Source organism: Leucopleurus acutus (assembly GCF_964270905.1).
Source record: "Leucopleurus acutus genome assembly, chromosome: 14".
Taxonomy (NCBI): domain Eukaryota; kingdom Metazoa; phylum Chordata; class Mammalia; order Artiodactyla; family Delphinidae; genus Leucopleurus; species Leucopleurus acutus.
In genome coordinates this window covers 53,673,432-53,686,777 of record NC_139156.1, presented here as the reverse complement: position 1 = coordinate 53,686,777, position 13,346 = coordinate 53,673,432, and the positions used below count along the sequence as shown (strand labels likewise).

General features: G+C 35.1%; 1 pseudogene across 1 annotated transcript; it reads left to right on the top strand.

The window, feature by feature from the left end:
• The first annotated feature begins 9,228 nt into the window (after positions 1-9,228).
• LOC309971431 (vomeronasal type-1 receptor 4-like) lies at positions 9,229-9,955 on the top strand (annotated as a pseudogene). Its single transcript has 2 exons — positions 9,229-9,670; positions 9,804-9,955. The product of its transcript is annotated as a vomeronasal type-1 receptor 4-like (transcript).
• The last annotated feature ends 3,391 nt before the right edge of the window (positions 9,956-13,346 follow it).

Below are 13,346 nucleotides of genomic sequence, written 5' to 3'. Positions count from 1 at the left end.
TCCACTTATTTTTTCCCTTTATTTTTTAATTGAAGGATAGTTGACTTACAATGTTAGTTTCAGGTGTGCAGCGAAGTGGTTCAGTTATACATATGTATTTAAATCTATTCTTCAGATTCTTTTCCATTATAGGTTATTACAAGGTACTGAATATGGTTCTTTGTGCTATACAGTAGGTCCTCGTTTATCTATTTTATACATAGCAGTCTGTATATGTTAATCCCAAACTCCTAATTTATCCCTCCCCCGTTTCTATTTATTTTTTAAAATGTATCTAGTATAAACTTAAAATGACAATATAACTTACATATTTTATTATTGAATAGTGCAGTGCTAGATAATTGTAGGTGAGGTGATGTGTCTCTGTCTCCTTTGTATTGGGTTCACCATCATATGCCCCACATTAAGCACACGCTTTCGTCAGTCCAGAAGTACGTGCAGACATCTACATATTAATACATAATCAGTTCCTGTAAATTCATTCCTCAAATCCTTTTCTCTTGTATAGTAATTCAGAATTCTATTTATCGTGCACGAATTTTGTATGATATTCCTTGGTCTGATTTTGCCTTTTTATTCAGTGCCATTTTTTCAGATCTTTATATATTAATGATTTAAGTCTAAATCATTCTAACTTCTGCACATTTTTTATTTACAGAATTCACATTTATATTCATCTATATCTGAATTGGTGAATAGTTGTTTCATGTCCTTGTAAAGCTGTCTATACTGAATATACATTCAAGCACAAAACTGATGTATCAGATGGTATGTACATATTAAATTCAATAAACACTTCCAAATTACACTCTAGAATTAACATACTAGTTTACTACACCACTAATAGTATCTGACAGTTTCTATTTTCCCACATCCTCACTAGCTCTTGAGATTATCTGACTGATGTTCTTGTCAGCATGATGATGAAGTACAATATCTTCCTGTTCTTCTAAGACGCATTTTTGTAATTGCTACTGGAGTTAAATATAGTTTCAAAGCTTATTTGATCATCGGGTAACCCCTTCTATGAATTATTCCATAGATTGTCCAGTTGTCTTTGGGTACCCTGTCTTTCTCTTATAGATTTAAAGGAGATATTAGCATATTGAGGAGATAAGAATAATACATTTTCAGCTCAGGATGCATTGCAAATATCTCACTGTGTCTCCAACTTTTCGATTTTCCATTGTATAACTCTTGGTAGGGGATATTTTATATGAACATATACAGACACACATATATGTACATATATACACATAAATATATATGTATGTATATGTATACATATATACTAATATATACACACGCTAATAATTCCAGATTAAAATCAGGTTGTTACTAAATAACTGATAGGAATCTTAGAAATAAATCTCAGAAGTTAGCAGGTAACTTTCTTATTTTAAAATCAATAAATACCAAAGGACAAAATAATTTTGTGTATAGTAAATTAGGTTCAATAACTTAGAAAAATATATGAACAAAATTTAATGGCAACATATATTGAAATATATAAATTGAATTGAATATATTTATTCAATAAATTGAATATATTTATTGAATATATTTATTGAATTTATTCATAAATCGAATATACTAAATTTAATAAATTAATTTTATTAAATATGCAAAATATATCAGCCATACAAATATGCAGATCATTTAAAATCAACACTTTTTTCACACACACACACACACACACACACAATATTTTACTTTTACAAGAGACAAATAAACTGACACCAAGCATTGTAAATGGATGACCACAACAAAAGCAACAATGATTGCAATTACCAAACACGAAACACACTCATACTATGTCATAATATTGACATTTAGTCCAGTAATCCTCCACTGTAACAGCTCCTTTACTTTGCAGTGAAAATTGATTTGTATATTTTTTGCCTCTGAGTCCTTGTGGGATTTTTTTTTTATTCAAACAAAGTCACAAAAATTATAATCATCCTCATCAGTTCACTCAGTCCCATGTAATTAATTTTTTTTCATCTTGATCTTTTGTTAGCACTTTTATGAATTCTGAAAATGCTTATTCATTCAGTTCAGCAGTATAGTCAGTTACCAGAAACTTGTACCTGTCAGAGTCTTTTCCATCAATTCCTTGAAGATGAAACCCTTCTATAGGAACATTTTTGCAAAAGCATCAGAGTACACCCAGAACTGTCTGTAAATGACAAAAGACTTTAAAATGACCACAGTTAAAGATTTGATGAAAGTTCATAATAATGCAATTGACAAGGAAATTTAGTTATTTCTGAGATATACATTTTAAAGTAATAACTAGAATTATAACTTATAACATTATACCAGAACATATAAGCTTTTTAGAAATTTCATGTAATGTCTGAAACGTATTAACATATTTCCATACAAATAACCCAAAGAAAGTTTAGTATTAGTTGTTTTTTGTTTGTTTTTTTATACTGCACGTTCTTATTCGTCATCAGTTTTATACACATCAGTGTATACATGTCAATCCCAATCGCCTGATTCAGCACACCACCATCGCCACCCCACTGTAGTTTTCCCCCCTTGGTGTCCATACGTTTGTTCTCTACATCTGTGTCTCAACTTCTGACCTGCAAACTGGTTCATCTGTACCATTTTTCTAGGTTCCACATACATGCGTTAATATGTGATATTTGTTTTTCTCTTTCTGACTTACTTCACTCTGTATGACAGTCTCTAGGTCCATCCACGTCTCAACAAATGACTCAATTTCGTTCCTTTTTATGGCTGAGTAATATTCCATTGTATATATGTACCACAACTTCTTTATCCATTCATCTGTCAATGGGCATTTAGGTTGCTTCCATGACCTGGCTATTGTAAATATTGCTGAAATGAACATTGGGGTGCATGTGTCTTTTTGAATTATGGTTTTCTCTGGGTATATGCCCAGTAGTGGGATTGCTGGGTCATATGGTCATTCTATTTTTAGTTTTTTAAGGAACCTCCATACTGTTCTCCATAGTGGCTGTATCAATTTACATTCCCACCAACAGTGCAAGAGGATTCCCTTTTCTCCACACCCTCTCCAGCATTTGTTGTTTGTAGATTTTCTGATGATGCCCATTCTAACTGGTGTGAGGTGATACCTCATTGTAGTTTGGATTTGCATTTCTCTAATAATTAGTGATGTTGAGCAGCTTTTCATGTGCTTCTTGGCCATCTGTATGTCTTCTTTGGAGAAATGTCTATTTAGGTCTTCTGCCCATTTTGGATTGGGTTTTTTGTTTCTTTAATATTGAGCTGCATGAGCTGCTTATATATTTTGGAGATTAATCCTTTGTTGATTCATTTTCAAATATTTTCTCACATTCTGAGGGTTGTTTTTTCATCTTGTTTATGGTTTCCTTTGCTGTGCAAAAGCCTTGACGTTTCATTAGGTCCCATTTATTTATTTTTGTTTTTATTTCCATTACTCTAGGAGGTGGATCAAAAAAGATCTTGCTGTGATTTATGTCAAAGAGTGTTCTTTATGTTTTCCTCTAAGAGTTTTATAGTGTCATCTTACATTTAGGTCTTGAATCCATTTTGAGTTTATTTTTGTGTATGGTGTTAGGGAGTGTTCTAATTTCCTTCTTTTACATGTACGTCCAGTTTTCCCAGCACCACTTATTGAAGAGACTGTCTTTTCTCCATTGTATATCTTTTCCTCCTTTGTCATAGATTAGTTGACCATAGGTGGGTGGGTTTATCTCTGGGCTTTCTATCTTGTTCTATTGATCTATGTCTCTGTTTTTGTGCCAGTACCATAGTGTTTTGATTACTGTAGCTTTGTAGTATAGTCTGAATTCAGGGAGTCTGATTACTCCAGCTCCGTTTTTTTCCCCTCACGACTGCTTTGGCTGTTTGGGGTATTTTGTGTCTCCATACAAATTTTACCATGATTTGTTCTAGTTCCGTAAAAAATGCCATTGGTAATTTGATAGGGATTGCATTGAATCTGTAGATTGCATTGGGTACTATAGTCATTTTCATAATATTGATTCTTCCAATCCAAGAACATGGTATATCTCTCCATCTGTTGGTATCATCTTTAATTTCTTTCATCAGTGTCTTATAACTGCATACAGGTCTTTTGTCTCCCTAGGTAGATTTATTCCTAGGTATTTTGTTGTTGTTGTTGCAATGGTAAATGGGAGTGTTTCCATAATTTCTCTTTCAGATTTTTCATCATTAGTGTATAGGAATGCAAGAGATTTCTGTGCATTAATTTTGTATCCTGCAACTTTACCAAATTCATTGATTAGCTCTAGTAGTTTTCTGGTGGCATTTTTAGGATTCTCTATGTATAGTATCGTGTCCTCTGCAAACAGTAACAGTTTTACTTCTTCTTTTCCAATTTGTATTCCTTTTATTTCTTTTTCTTCTCTGATTGCCATGGCTAGGACTTCCAAAACTATGTTGAATAATAGTGGTGAGAGTGGACATCCTTGTCTCGTTCCTGATCTTAGAGGAAATGCTTTCAGTTTTTCATCATTGAGAATGATGTTTGCTGCGGGTTTGTCGTAGATGGCCTTTATTATGTTGAGGTAGGTTCCCTCTATGCCCACTTTCTGCAGTTTTTATCATAAATGGTGTTGAATTTTGTCAAAAGCTTTTTCTGCATCTATTGAGATGGTTTTTATTCTTCAATTTGTTAATATGGTGTATCACATTGATTGATTTGCATATATTGAAGAATCCTTGCATCCCTGGGTTAAATTCCACTTGATTGTGGTGTATGATGCTTTTAATGTGTTGGATTCTGCTTGCTAGTATTTTGTTGAGGATGTTTGTATCTATTTTCGTCAGTGATATTGGTCTCTAATTTTCTTTTTTTATAGTATCTGTCTGGTTTTGGTATCAGGGTGATGGTGGCCTCATAGAATGAGGTTGGGACTTTTCCTTCCTCTGCAATTTTTTGGAAGAGTTTGAGAAGGATGGGTGTTAGCTCTTCTCTAAATGTCTGATAGAATTCACCTGTGAAGCCATCTGATCCTGGGCTTTTGTTTGTTGGATGATTTTTAATCACAGTTTCAATTTCATTACTTGTGATTGGTCTGTTCATATTTTCTGTTTCTTCCTGGTTCAGTCTTGGAAGGTTATACCTTTCTAAGAATTTGTCCATTTCTTCCAGGTTGTCCATTTTCTTGGCATAGAGTTGCTTGTAATAGTCTCTTAGGATGCTTTGTATTTCTGTGGTGTCTGTTGTAACTTCTCCTTTTTCATTTCTAATTTTATTGATTTGAGTCCTCTCCCTCTTTTTCTCGATGAGTCTGGCTAATAATGGTTTATCAATTTTGTTTATCTTCTTGAAGAACCAGATTCTAGTTTTATTGATCTTTGCTATTGTTTTCTTTGTTTCTATTTCATTTATTTCTGCTCTAATCTTTATGATTTCTTTCCTTCTGAAAACTTTTGGCTTTTTTTGTTCTTTTTTCTCTTGTTCCTTTAGGTGTAAGGTTAGATTGTTTACTTGAGATTTTTCTTGTTACTTGAGGTAGGCTTGTATAACTATAAACTTCCTTGAGGTAGGCTTGTATAACTATAAACTTCCCTCTTAGAACTGCTTTTGTTGCATCCCATAGGTTTTGGATCATCGTGTTTTCATTGTCATTTGTCTCTAGGTATTTTTTGATTTCCTCTTCGATTTCTTCAAAATCTCTTGGTTATTTCGTAACGTATTGTTTAGTCTCCATGTGTTTGTGTTTTTTACATTTTTTCCCCTGTAATTCATTTGTAATCTCATAGCATTGTGGTCAGAAAAGCTGCTTGATATGATTTCAATTTTCTTAAATTTACTGAGGCTTGATTTATGACCCAAGATTTGATCTATCCTGGAGAATGTTCCATGCACACTTGAGAAGAAAGTGTAATCTGCTGTTTTCGGATGGAATGTCCTATAAATATCAATTAAGTCTATCTGGTCTATCATGTCATTTAAAGCTTGTGTTTCCTTATTTATTTTCATTTTGGATGATCTGTCCATTGGGGTAAGTGAGATGTTAAAGTCCCCCACTATTATTGTGTTACTGTCTATTTTCTGTTTTATAGCTGTCAGCAGTTGCCTTATGTATTGAGGTGCTCCTATGTTGGGTGCACATATATTTATAATTTTTATATCTTCTTTTTGGATTGATCCCTTGATCATTATGTAGTGTCCTTCCTTGTCTCTTGTAACATTCTTTATTTTAAAGTCTGTTTTATCTGATGTGAGTATTGCTACTCCAGGTTTCTTTTGATTTCCATTTGCATGGAATATCTTTTTGCAACCCCTCACTTTCAGTCTGAATGTGTCCCTAGGTCTGAAGTGGGTCTTTTGTAGACAGCATATATATGGGTCTTGTTTTTGTATCCATTCAGCAAGCCTGTGTCTTTTAGTTGGAGCATTTAATCCATTGACGTTTAAGGTAATTATCAATATGTATGTTCCTGTGACCATGTTCTTAATTGTTTGGGGTTTGTTTTTGTAGCTCCTTTTCCCACTTAGAGAAGTTCCTTTAGCATTTGTTGTAGAGCTGGTTTGGTGGTGCTGAATTCTCTTAGCTTTTGCTTTTCTGTAAAGCTTTTGATTTCTCCATTGAATCTGAATGAGATCCTTGCCAGGTAGAGTAATCTTGGTTGTAGGTTCTTCCCTTTCGTCACTTTAAGTATATCATGCCACTCCCTTCTGCCTTGTTTGTAGTTTCTGCTGAGAAATCAGCTGTTAACCTTATGGGAGTTCCCTTGTATGTTATTTGTCATTTTTCCCTTGCTGCTTTCAATAATTTTTCTTTGTCTTTACTTTTTGCCAATTTGATTACTATGTGTCTTGGTGTGTTTCTCCTTGGGTTTATCCTGTATGGGACTCACTGCGCTTCCTGGACTTGGGTGGCTATTTCCTTTCCCATGTTAGGGAAGTTTTTGACTACAATCTCTTCAAATATTTTCTCTGCTCCTTTCTCTCTCTCTTCTCCTTCTGGGACCCTTATAATGCGAATGTTCTTGCATTTAATGTTGTCACAGAGGTCTCTTAGGCTGTCTTCATTTCTTTTCATTCTTTTTTCTTTATTCTGTTCCACAGCAGTGAATTCCACCATTCTGTCTTCCAGGTCACTTATCCGTTCTCCTGTCTCAGTTATTCTGCTATTGATTCCTTCTAGTGTAGTTTTCGTTTCAGTATTGTATTGTTCATCTCTGTTTGTTCTTTAATTCTTCTAGGTCTTTGTTAAACATTTCTTGCATCTTCTCGATCTTTGCCTCCATTCTTTTTCTGAGGTCCTGGATCATCTTCAGTATCATTATTCTGAATTCTTTTTCTGGAAGGTTGCCTATCTCCACTTCATTTGTTGTTTTTCTGGGGTTTTATCTTGTTCCTTTATCTGGTACATAGCCCTCTGCATTTTCATCTCATCTATATTTCTGTGAATGTGGTTTGTGTTCCACAGGCTGCAGGATTGTAGTTCTTCTTGCTTCTGCTGTCTGCCCTCTGGTGGCTGAGGCTATCTAAGAGGCTTGATGGGAGGGACTGGTGGTGGGTAGAGCTGACTGTTGCTTTGGGGGGCAGAGCTCAGTAAAACTTTAATCCACTTGACGGTTGATGGGTGGGGCTGGGTTCCCTCCCTGTTGGTTGTTTGGCCTGAGGCAACCCAACACTGGAGCCTACCTGGGCTCTTTGGTGGGGCTAATGGCGGACTCTGGGAGGGCTCACGCCAAGGATAACTTCCTAGAAGTTCTGTTGACAGTGTCCTTGTCCTCACAGTGAGACAGAGCCACCCCCCCACCCCCGCCTCTGCAGGAGACCCTCCAACACTAGCAGGTAGGTCTGGTTCGGTCTCCCCTGGGGTCACTGCTCTTTCCCCTGGGTCCTGATGCACATGCTACTTTGTGTGTGCCCCCCAAGAGTGGAGTCTCTGTTTCCCCCAGTCCTGTCGAAGTCCTGCAATCAATTCCCACTAGACTTCAAAGTCTGACTCTCTAGGAATTCCTCCTCCCATTGCCGGACCCCCAGGGTGGGAAGCCTGATGTGGGGCTCAAAACCTTCACTCCAGTGTGTGGACTTCTGTGGTATAAGTGTTCTCCATTCTGTGAGTCACCCACCCAGCAGTTATGGGATTTGATTTCACTATGATTGCACCCCTCCTACCATCTGATTGTGGCTTCTCCTTTGTCTTTGGATGTGGAGTATCTTTTTTGGTGAGTTCCAGTGTCTCCCTGTCAATGATTGTCCAGCAGCTAGTTGTGATTCTGGTGTTCTAGCAAGAGGGAATGAGAGCACATCCTTCTACTCTGCCATCTTGGTTCCTCTTCTAAAATCAACACTTTGAATTGACATTTAACAAGATGCAAAGCAAATCAACAAGTTTGTTTTAAAAGTTCAACCTAATACAAAATTAAACAAATTACAACAGCAAAGCCATATTTTTCTCCAAAGAAAAATTGGCAAAGATTATCAAAAGTTACTCTATGCCAGTTTGTTAGAGTTGGTTAGAGACTTTGTTGAATATGAGTTTATTTGGGTATAACTTTTCTGGAAATAACTTGGCAATTATTGCCATTTATACATAAGGCTTTGTACCTGAAGAACACAGCAGTATTTCTAGTGAGGAAATTTCAACTATGAAAACACTGTCAGAAATTATGAAATATTAAATATTTATTTAAAAATATATTTAAAATTATGTTTACAAGGCACTCTACATGGAGAATGCTTCTGTTCTCAATTACAAACATGATACAAAATTCTGTTATCATTTCTTTAAAAAATTATAAAAAGCTGCAGTTAAGTATCAAATGTTAAATGTGTTTACCTCTATACGGGTGGGATTATGTATATTTTAAAATATCACATTATAATTCTTTTTTCCCCAAATTTCTGCAATTTTAATTTTAATAACTCTCTTAGGCAGAACATAATACTATTTTAATCCATGCATTGATCACAAATATTTGCTTTTCTCTGTAGTCTGCTTTCTTGTGGAAGCAAATAAAATTGTGTGATATTTACAGATCTAGTTATTTCTGATTATCTTACAATCTGTTCCTCTAGTGATCTCACAAATGCCAAAAAATATGTTCCCTTATGTAGCATATAGTGTTTCAAGATCTGGGATAGTGTTTTCTTTGGCCTTAGTACAATTTTCCACTATTTTATTTTCTGTGTATCAATTGATTTTATCAACTTATATCTAATTCTACTTCTAGGTATTTTGGCATTGTTTTTAATCCTAACAAAGACACAAAAAAATGTTTTCAAGCAATGTGATCCTTGGAATTTTGTTCCTCTCCCAAACCTGCATTGGAGTTGTAGGGAACTCATTGATCACTGCATATGCTTACATTTTCTTCGACACATGTCAGAAGAAGGCCACAGATAATATTCTCATCCATCTGACTTTTTGTAATGGTTATCATAATTTGTAGAGGTATTCCAGAAGTGATGTTTTATTTTGGAATTAAACATATTCTAGATAATGTTGGATGTAAGGCAGTGCTATTCATTATTATAGAGTTGCATGTGGACTTTCTATCTGCTCCACGTGTCTCCTAAGCATCTTCCAAGCCATCACGATCAGTCCCAGCAACTGCATCCTGCTATGGCTCAAACTCAAAGCATCCAGTTTAATTTTATCTTCTTTCCTCTTCTTTTGGACCTTTAACATCTTGCTCAACATCCAGATCATAAGAGGTAGTACGGCATCAAAAAATGTCACTTTTCTTGGGCATGGATTTCCTCTGAAATACTGTACAACATTTGGGCCTCGTGTTGCATTTATAAGAGTTATTCTTACTAATGACATTCTCTTTATGTAGGTAATACTTGACCAGTATTTACATGGTGACTCTCCGACACAGACATCAGAAGAAGGTTCAGGTTTGGCCCAAGAACAAGAAAACCCAGAAAATCTCCTCAGAGTAGAGAGCCACTCAAACAATCCTTTACCTGGTGACATGTTTTGTTTTTTTAAATTAATTCTTTCCTCATTATGCACATTTCCTTTTCACATCACAAAGATTTTAATCAACAGTGCATCAGTGTCTTTTTCTCATCCTCACTGCTCTGCCCTTTGGTGCTGATCAATAGTGACAGCAGGGTTTTCAAAGTGCTCTGTGCTCTTCCAAAGAGAAGAAGGTAGCTTCAAAAGTAGATAACTGATGAATGATATTCAAAATCTTTAAGTTGCATCTAAGGGGTCCAGGAGGAGCAAAATTCTCCTTTATCATGATAAGGAAAATTTCAGCACACAGAATTTTAATAGACACACCTGTTCTCTTATGTCTCTAATTCCTGTAGAGATGTTTTCAGGAGATTTTTCACTCACCAACGGAATTGAAGGTAAAGTTTTGGAATGGTACAAGCAATAGAGTCTGGGTAGACTCTTTGAGGCAACTGAATGAGACATTTAAAGGTGTGATTATTTTATGTTAATGAAAGACTACCTTAAATCGTTGAATCAATTGTTAGCTTTGGTGTTAAATTTACAAATGCAATGTTTTCTAATCCTACCACATAGTATAAGTGATTTAATTAACAGCTAATGATAATTTAACAGAAAATGATGAAAAATAGAGGTGCAGACCATATCAATAAAAATTACTGGAAGTTTATGAAAGCTACAGAACAGCCTGTCTTCAGTACTGAGAATTTCAGTACTTCGTTATATCTCTTCCTTAAGTCTTCCTTAATCTCACTAAGTGATGTTACCTAGTATTCAGTATAGAAGGGAACATCAGTTCTGGATTTATACCTAAATATGTTTAGTTTTATCATTGTAATTAGCAACTTTTTTCAAAATAATTTTAAAGTATAAATCTTCCCACTTTACCTAGTTCCCTGTTAGCTTTTTTTAACTTTTTTTTTAAACTGAAGTATAGTTAGTTTACAATGTTGTGTTAATTTTAGGTGTACAGCAAAGTGATTCAGTTATACATACGTATATATATACATATATATTATTTTTCAGGTTCTTTTCTATTATAGGTTATTACAAGATACTGAATATGGTTCTTTGTGCTATACAGTAGGTCCTCGTTTATCTATTTTATACACAGCAGTCTGTATATGTTAATCCCAAACTCCTAATTTATTCCCCCCTCCCCTGCCATGCCTCCTCCCTTGCTATTCCCCCAGTAACCACAAGTTTGTTTTCTATGTCTGTGGGTATATTTCTGTTTTGTAAATAAGTTCATTTGTATTGTTTTTTTAGATTCCATATATAAGCGATATCATATGATATTGGCCTTTCTGTCTGGCTTACCTCACTTAGTTTAATAATCTCTAGGTCCATCCATGTTGCTGCAAGTGACATTATTTCGTTCTTTTTTATGGCTAATATTCCATTGTATATATGTACCACATCTTCTTTATCCACTCCTCTGTGAGTGTACATTTAGGTTATTTCCATGTCTTGGCTATTGTAAATAATGCTGTAATGAACATTCGGGTGCATGTATCTTTTCGAATTATAGTTTTCTCTGGATTTATGCCCAGGAGTGGGATTGCAGAATCATATGGTAGCTATTTTTAGGTTTGTTTTTAAGGAACCTCCATACTGTCCTGTATAGTGGCTGTACCAATTTACATTGCCACCAAGAGTGCAAGAGGGTTCCCTTTTCTCCACACCCTCTTCAGCATTTATCGCTTGTAGATTTTTTGATGATGGCCATTCTGACCCGTGTGAGGTGATACCTCATTGTGGTTTTGATTTGCATTTCTCTAGTAATTGGCGATGTTGAGCATCTTTTCACGTGCCTCTTGGTCATCTGTATGTCTTCTTTGGAGAAATGTCTGTTTAGATCTTCTGCCCACTTTTTGATTGGGTTGTTTGGTTTTTTGATATTAAGCTGTATGGGCTGTTTGTATATTTTGGAAATTAATCCCTTGTTGGTTGAATCATTTGCAAATATTTTCTCCCATTCTGTAAGTTGTCTTTTCATTTTGTTTATGGTTTCCTTTGCTGTGCAAAAGCTTTGAAGTTTAATTAGGTCCTATTTGTTTATTTTTGTTTCTATTTCCATTACTCTAGGAGATGGATACAAAAAAATATTGTTGTGATTTATGTCAGAGTGTTTGGTGTTCCTATGTTTTCCTCTAGGAGTTTTATAATATTCGGTCTTACATTTAGGTCTTTAATCAATTTTGATTTTGTTTTTGTGTATATGGTGTTAATGTATGTTCTAATTTCATTCTTTTACATGTAGCTGTCCAGTTTTCCCAGCACCACTCACTGAAGAGACTGTCTTTTCTCCATTGTATATTCTTGCCTTCTTTGTCATAGATTAATTGACCATAAGAGTGTGGGTTTATTTCTGGGGTTTCTATCCTGTTCCATTGATCTATGTGTCTGTTTTTGTGTCAGTACAATAGTGTTTTGATCACTGTAGGTCTGTAGGTTTGTAATAGTCTGAAGTCAGGGACCCTGATTCCTCCAGCTCTCTCCTTCTTTCTCAAGACTGTTTTGGCTATTTGGGGTCTTTTGTGTTTCCATACAGATTTTAAAATTTTGTTCCAGTTCTGTGAGAAATACCATTGGTAATTTGGTATGCATTGCATTGAATCTGTAGATTGCCTTTGGTAGTACAGTCATTTTAACAATATTGATTCTTCCAATCCTAGAACACAGTATATCTTTCCATCTGTTTGTGTTGTCTTCAGTTTCTTTCATCAGCATCTTATAGTTTTCAGAGTACAGGTCTTTTGCCTCCTTAGGTAAGTTTATTCCTAGGTATTTTATTCTTTTTGATGTGATGGTAAATGGGATCATTTCTGTAATTCCTCCTTCAACATTTCAATGTCAGTGTATAGAAATGCAGCAGATTTCTATATATTAATTTTGTATCCAGTAACTTTATCATTTCACTGATGAGCTCTAGAAGTTTTCTGGTGGCATCTTTAGGATTTTCTATGTATAGTATCATGTCATCTGCAAACAGTGACAGTTTTACTTCTTTTCCAATTTGGATTCCCTTTATTTCTTTTTTTTCTCTGATTGCCATGGCTAGGACTTCCAAAACTATGTTGAATAAAAGTGGCAAGAGAGGACATCCTTGTCTCGTTCCTGATCTTAGAGGAAATGCTTTTGGCTTTTCACCATTGAGTATAATGTTAGCTTTAAGTTTGTCATATATGGCCTTTATTAGGTTGAGGTAGGAGTTTTTATGATAAATGGGTATTGAATTTTGTCAAAAGCTTTTTCTGCATCTATTGAAATGATCATATGGTTTTTATTCTTCAATTTGTTGATGTGGGGGATCACACTGATTGACTTGTGGATATTGAAAAATCCTTGCATTCCTGGGGTAAATCCCACTTGATTATGGTGTATGATCCTTTTAGTGTGTTGTTGGAAGTTTTAAAATCACAG